The following is a 7,650-nucleotide window of genomic DNA, read 5'->3' on the forward strand; positions in this document are numbered from 1 at the left end:
ATATCATGCTGCACATACTGATTTGTCATGTGTGTCTTAGTGCTAATGATAGGGGATTGGTTTAGAGCCTAAGGGTTAAGACTGGAACAGAGTTTCTGCTGTTGTCGACAGCTATATGGTGGTGTGTGCAATGTGCTGCTGGTGAAAATTTTAGAATTGCTGCGGCTGCTGCTACTGCTGCTGCTACGTGCGGGAGTACAGGTAAGCTGGGGGCAGGTGGTGGGAGGAACAGAGCAAGTGGGGAGGCAATGCCTGTGTAGGGAGGTGAACAGAGGAGAGGATATAACTAGGCTACACTGGCATGCACCAGTTTCCTATCCCTATTCTCTTCTCTTGCAAATCTCCTCAGACTTGTTGGCACTGCTGCTTCGGCAGAGGGGACGGATTGGGCTGTTAACTGTCATTTAGGTTTACATCTCTGTTGAGCTTCAAAATCAAAGTCTACATTCAAACAAAGATGTATTATTTCTGTTAGCCACATCTTTCATTTCCTGGGTACCGCAGCAGCCTAATCCCCCTTCAGTCAGCACTCATTGCCCACACAACTTCAAAGACATACATACAAATCATATGACCTTGGCTTATTTTGAAAAATGACACAAAACATTTCCAGACAGTGAAGACCAGAAGGAAATGTGAAGAACTCCAGAAGGTTCTCTCCAGACTGGGAGAATGGGCAGCAAAATGGCAGATGCGTTTCAATGTAAGAACATTATACAAATTGATGGTAAGGCACATCTGGCATATTGCATACACATCACATCTTTAAAAGGATGTAATGGAACCAGAAAAGATGCAGAAGAGAGTGATCAAAATGATTACAGGGCTGGGGTACCTCTCTTTTTATACTTGCAGAGTTATATCACGGGCAGCCCAATTCTAACCAGTGCTAGCCTGCACCATATCCAGAGGGATTGGGGCAGGTTGCAGCTGAACCTGGGGCAAGGGGAATTCCTTACACATATCCTGGGTAAAATCACAGCAGCCTCGTGGGCTTACTCGGATCTGCACCCCCTCAAGGGGAGGCACAGATCTGAGTGAGGATCCAGCACTGGCCTCACCCCTCATTCAGCGGTGGTCCACCCATGGGCCTGCCTGTTGCCCTCCCTCGCCCCAAAACACCTTTCTACCTTCCTTCCACCCCTCCATACTTCTGCATCAACCTGACTTGGTGAGTGCTGGCTTACCTTTGCGCTGGCCCAAAGGGGCTTGGGCTAGCCTCCAGAGGCCAGTGCACATACATGCACAAGCTTCCCTGCTCTCTCAGTGGTGCAAAAGTGCTTTATAGCACTTTAGCGACACTGTTGAGCCATCCCAAGTCCCTTGTGCCGGTCTATCTCCATTTCTGGATTGGGCCCTGTGGCCTGGGTGCCTGCATAGCAGTGGGACATCACCTGGAACCTGAAGAGACTGGCTGTTGAGATCCCAGCAGCACATCAGCAACAAGGCTCACCAGCTGTGGCAATCACTGGGGAGCCGACAGGCTAGAAAGCCCTGCCATGCTACCGCTCCTGGTTCCTGCCCCTGGGTCAGGGAGCGACCGCAGAGCCAAAACATGGCCACTTCTGCTGGCAGCTGGGGCTGACTGAGCTCCAAGAAGGCCTGAGATCCCACAAGATAATGGGCCTGCTCCAAAATGAGAAGGTGCGAAGACCAGGAGCGCAGCACTTGGCCTCATAAGGAGCCCAGCCACTGAGGAGACTGGTCACTTTTCTTTGGGCCTGGGCTCCTGAAGGATGGCTGGGGGACCCCAACAACTGAATCTTGTCTGTCTCTTATCTTGGAGGGATAGGATTCGCCTCTCCATTAGGGCTTGACCTCAAGGAGAGGGAGAAAGAGAGGAAGGCGCAGGATCCCTGGAGGGCAGACTGCAGGACCCTGCGACACCCCAGCACTACCCCGCCCCACCAGGAGGAGTCACAAGAGGGAGGAAGCCTCACCAGCTGGGGCCAGTACCCGGATCCTTGCCACAGGCCTGCAAGAGGGCTTCCAACCAACAGCAAGTGCCCCATTGACACAGGCTGTGCTTCCTACCTATGTTGGAACTCCTGCTGAACTCTGGTCTTTGACCTGGTGATGCAACAGTGAATGTCAAATCACTTATCCGAATAAACCATTTCTGCCATGCCAACAAAAGGTCTCTGTGGTCCATTCCCAGGAGGGGTAGATCAACCACACTGTGCCCACCCCACCGCTAGCACCACAAGACCACACAGTGGGAAGTCAGGGTACTGCCATGGATATCACTGTCCCTTTGGGGCTCTTCAGTCTAGAAAAAAGGCGCCTGAGGGGGGGGGGACGTAATTGAGACATACAAAATTATGCAAGGGATGGATAGAGGGATGTTTTTTCCCACTCACACAACACCAGTACCAGGGGACATTCATTAAAATTGAGTGTTGGGAGAGTTAGAACAGACAAAAGGAAATATTTCTTTGCCCAACTCCCCTGATTCACAGATGCGAATTCAGCAAAAAGTATCATTGTGACTTTGTTCAATAAGTCTTTCTTGGTCTATGAGGATTAATGCTTTTTTGTGCCATCCAGTGGTGATATAATGAAGTCTAAATGAAACTATAGTGGCATAGAGTGAAGAACATTGGTATTATAATATATGCAAAGGTATGTGTGGAATGAGAGACAGAAATGTATTCCTTCCTGTCTATGGAGTGAGTTCATTTAAAAAGAAAATACACACCAGAATGTGTGTTAACCCATCTTAAACCTTGGCTGCAGTGTCTGGTCCTTAATGATTCTGGGAAGATTCAGCTGCTACAAAATGGGGGCAGGGCATCCCATCCATAAAGCAATGCACATAGAACAGCAGGGGGCAGAGGGAGTGGCAGACTCAGGGTGCCTGCTATAGATACAGATGCATTGATCCACTTCCTTACCATGCTCCTGCCTTGCATGGCAACTTTCTAAAAACAGGACGTCCCTTCAAACTACACTAGGAAGGAAAGCTTCCCTACTCCCTCACTTCACTCCTTATTTATTCCCTTTAAATAAAACAGGAAATCCCCTACTTCTTCTGTGGAAAAACTAAGGACTTTTTTTATTTGGAGAGGGGTGCATATGCACTTGTCTGTGTATGCTGTTGTGGAGGCAGCAGCAGTGGGTCATGGGCAACATTGGGCAGCAGACCCAGTGGGGCCACCCCTGAATGTGGCAGCCACGTTCACATGACTTAGGAATTCTGGGATCATGGTTTGCATCTCCTGAATGCTGGGTCCTCTTAATGAATTAACCTCTGCTCTTGGCAAATTTCTAAGTACCTGGCAATGCCCTGTGGGCCAACCTGTACATTCTTGTTCGTCTGAGCGCAACCTTCTCTGGAGGTTTATCAAGGCATATTTTGTTCGCATACAGAAGGTCTTCTACTTACAGATGTTTGAGTTATGACTTATGAATGGGCTTGGTTGGGGCTTTGAAGCAGGTACATCTGAAAAGACATCAGCAAGCAGCTTCCATTGTTTTGTCTATTTCTCCACAGCTGTGCTTGCTTGAAAATCAGAAGTTCATAACTCCAACATCTGTGAGTCTAGCACCTTCTTCATAGGATGCACAGTAAATCTGTGTTCCACTCTGACACATCTGAGCCCCCTAGTATGATTATCCTGTTCCCGAAGGGAAATTAGCCTTTATGCATGTGTGAGGCGCGGACAAACTTAAAGAGGAAAAACAAAAACTCAGCATTTATTGAAGCATTTGCAAATGGGGGGGGGGGGGTTTGTCTCCACACAAAAGTAAGCCAACAGCCCCCCAGCATGCTTTGCTGTGATTGCACTTTTATAACAAAGAAAAAAAGTTGTCTTTAACTTGCACCCACACAGTTTCCTGTCACCCTTTCCTTTGTCTTAATCTTTTGCCCCAGCTTGTGGCTGGCTATGCAGTTTCCGTTAAGCATCTAGGTCTGCAACCTGCTGGCATTCTGCAAGCATGCTGCTTCATACCTTAGCAAAATTAGCACAGAGGTATCAAAGTAGATTGACTACTTATTGAGGGCAGAGGGATAGTGATGCATTTTCCTGGTCATTTGGCAACAATCCATAAGAGGAAGCATGTTCACTTTGAAAAATTATATACCAACCATTTTTTTCCACTAAGATTGTGGTGAAAAAAACAAAGGAATAACACTGTAAGTTGCTTCAGTTGTAAAGCACCCAAATTGAAATCAGAGTACTTCTAAAAATCCTCTTTACTTATAGCAGCCTATCCATCCATCAACCCACCCATCATTTACTTTTACCAAAAACACTCCAGCCATTAAAGCCATATGCTCCTGTTCTCGTTCAGCAAGAGACGTGGCTTGATTGATACTGGCAATTTAGGTTCTTGTGCACAATGGCAGACACTCATGGCCAATATAGATGTGCTGTTGCTGGTACTGCAAATAGAGAGCAGGAAGTAGCAGTTAAACCAGGGGCTGAATAAACCCCACCTCAGTGTTGTCTTCTCTCATCTTCCATAACTCAGAACAAAAAGTTGCCGAAAGTATTGACTTGCCGTGGACAACCATGAGCCAGGACTGAGGCTGAGAAGTCATAGATGACAGAAACCCACATGATTCTCAGCCAAAGGTACAGTATGGGATTTGCTATATTTTTGCGCATTGGCTTATATTTCTTATACAAGAATTTATTCAGGGAATGTATCTCTTACAAGGATACAGGACACAGTGCTGAGAAAAGGTTAAGAGTTCAGATACCTCCCTCAGTAAACAGGAAAAGATTTTCCCGCCTAAACTATTTACCTGGCTTAAATAAAACCTTGGAGCCTCTAGTTGTTATGAAAAGTTTATTTCAGAAGAAAATTTCACCTCCAGATTTATAGGTGGTTTAATTCACATACTTACCTTATAGGGCAGGGCTTTCCAAACTGGGGCATCGTGATGCCCCAGCCTGCGGGCCCTGGCCCCTGCCCCCTTAAGGGGCAGGGGCAGCCTGGAGGCGAGGATCACTCCACTAGGGGTCTGCGGGGCCTTGGGTACACGTACCCAAGCCCCTGCAGCCTCCCGGGGGTGTGGGGAGCCTGGCGCAACCTGCAGCAGAGCTCGCCGCAGCAGTGAAAGTAGATGCAGAGCAATCGCGCTCCACTTCCGCTTTAGCCCCTCATCCTCTATGCAGGGGCTCGTCTACCCTGGGGCAAGACAGGGCAAGAGCTCTGTGTGCCAGTGGGAGGTGGGGCCAGAGTGTGTGCTCCAGTCGCTTCCCGGCCTGTGGCCCTCTCAGCAAAATCCCTTGACAGGTTGCTGAGAGCAGAGTGTGCATGCGCTCCAACAGCTTCCCAACAGGGGAAGCAATTGGAGTGCATGCAACCTCTCAGCAGCTTATCGGGTGAAATCGCCCCACCAGCTTCTGAGAGAGTGTGCACCCCAGTTGGAAGCTGTTGGAGTGCACACGCGCTATCAGAAGTCAGTTGAGTGATTTTGCTCCAGCAGCTGCTGGGACCACCTGCTGCCTGGGCCATCACAGCCCCAGTTCGGGCCATCTCACTCCAGCCGTTGTTGTGAGCGCGCAGGCTCATTCCCGCCGCTTCCCCGAAGTGTCACCAGGTGGCTTCACTCCATTCCTGCCCAAGACGCCGCATCACCCTGGTACGCCTCTGCCTCTAGGCTTTCCTTCCCACTCTGTCCCCCTCTTCCTTTTATAATCTAGGAATGGGAGGAACAGATGCTGACACATCACCAAGGAAGAGGGGAATTTGGCAAACCACTCCAGGTGCCAGAAAACAAATCAGTTTTACCTAATTTAATTAATATTTAATTGAATGAGTAAGTTTTACTTGAATATTTTTGTAATCAGTATGATATGATTGTAAATTTAACACATTTACATGAAATGAGAATTCTGTCTGCACTTTTCAACCCAGTTCTGGTCATCAAAGTTTTTACCATAACCAACAAAGTTAATTTAGGAGTTTAAAGCTGTAATTGTTAGAATGTTTTTTCAGGCTGGTTTATAACTTCATTTTCAGTATTTAGTTATATTTTTGCTCAGTTCAGTTCTGGTCATCCACTTCAGATTTGTCTTACACTTTTCCTTCCCCAACCCCCTGTCTCTATACAATTGCAGCTAGTTATCAGTAACTTCAGTTCTCCATTAAAGGTTAGCTGTTTCCATTACAGCCACCTGGGTCAGACAACTCCAGTCACCTGGGTCAGAAATCTCCAGGCAATGTTAGCCATTTGGCATCTGAATTATACAAGTCTGTCCCTCCAGAGTCTTCTGACAGGAACTTCCTTTTTTTGCGAAAACCGGAAGCCCCTTCCAGAAGGTTCCAGCAGGCATTCTGAGTTGGGGGGAGGCTGTATGCAACCTCCCTGTGACTAAGAATGCCTTCTGGAGTCTTCTGGAAGGTACTTCTGTTTTTTGCGAAAACTGGATGCTTCATAGGTCCTTCAGCCACAGGTTCAGAACCTGGAGTGAGTGAAATCCATGGATTCCAAATCTGCAGATAAAGAGGACCCACGGTACCGACTTACCACTCCTTGGGTTCACATGTAAGAATGTGTTCAGAAGCCCAATCAGGTCTAGCTTACACAGGCTTTCCTACCACCTCTAAAGGTGCTTGATCAGGTGCCATTAAATGTTAAGTTGCTGATTTCCAGCTTTGAGAAGAGAGATGAGGAAAGGAAAGATGATGAGGAAAGAGAGATGATATTTAATACAGTTATTCCTCTAGAAATATTTTAGCAACCATTTAAGCCGCATAAAGATAGCTGTGACTCACATTGCCTGACCTGCGGTACACAAACCACCTCACAAATTCTAATCTCTAATTTCACACATTTTATGCAAATTCCCAGCATTTCCACTGCAGATGAGGCAGGGCTTAATTTTTAGCAGGACAGCAGCAATGTTTCAACTGCCTTTGATTTTAATACCATATTTATCTAGAAACTTGTTACACTCTTACAAGTTTGTTTCTAAGTTACAAGTTTTTTGTTTGGATTTTATGGCTTCACAGGAGGATGCAATACTTTCCAGCTATGGGGGAGAGACAGGGAGGAACACTTACCTGGTGGTCACTTAAGCTCAGTGGGTGTGTAATCACACTGTAAAACCACTTCACCCTAACCTCCAGGTTCATTACGCAAAGAAAGAACCTTACATTTTTGGTTGTTTGTGCACCTTTGATTCGTGTTGCCAAACTGTCGCACACAAGCCACCTCAGAAACGCAATAGCACAAGCCCTCAGTCTCAGGCAACAGCTCTAACTTCTTGCATCCCAGCACCAGTGAGACTGCCACAGTGTAACCAGACTGCTGAGCTGCTTTCTCTCCATGCACATGCCTGCTGGTGTGCTGCTCTTTCCTCTGAACAGCCCACCAGTTGGAGTGTATCCGGAAGTCTGCCTGCCTCAGGAGCGCTCGGGTATGTTCGCATGCTTTCTGCTTGTGCTCAGTCACCCTAAGGCCAGCCGTGGTTGCTGCAGACTGGATAAAATCTTAAGAGCCAGAGTAGAAGTGGTCCCTTAGTATTGGTGGGGAATTGGTTCCAGGGCTACCCTTGGATGCTGAAATTTGCAGTCCATAGCACCACAGTAATTCACTAGGGCCATGAAGGGCCATCCAGAGGCCATGCTGGCTGCATGGCCCACTCCACAGGCCTATCAACTTTCTCAGGAGACCTCTAGAATGTGACCAGA

Source organism: Tiliqua scincoides, chromosome 1, assembly GCF_035046505.1.
Source record: "Tiliqua scincoides isolate rTilSci1 chromosome 1, rTilSci1.hap2, whole genome shotgun sequence".
NCBI lineage: Eukaryota > Metazoa > Chordata > Lepidosauria > Squamata > Scincidae > Tiliqua > Tiliqua scincoides.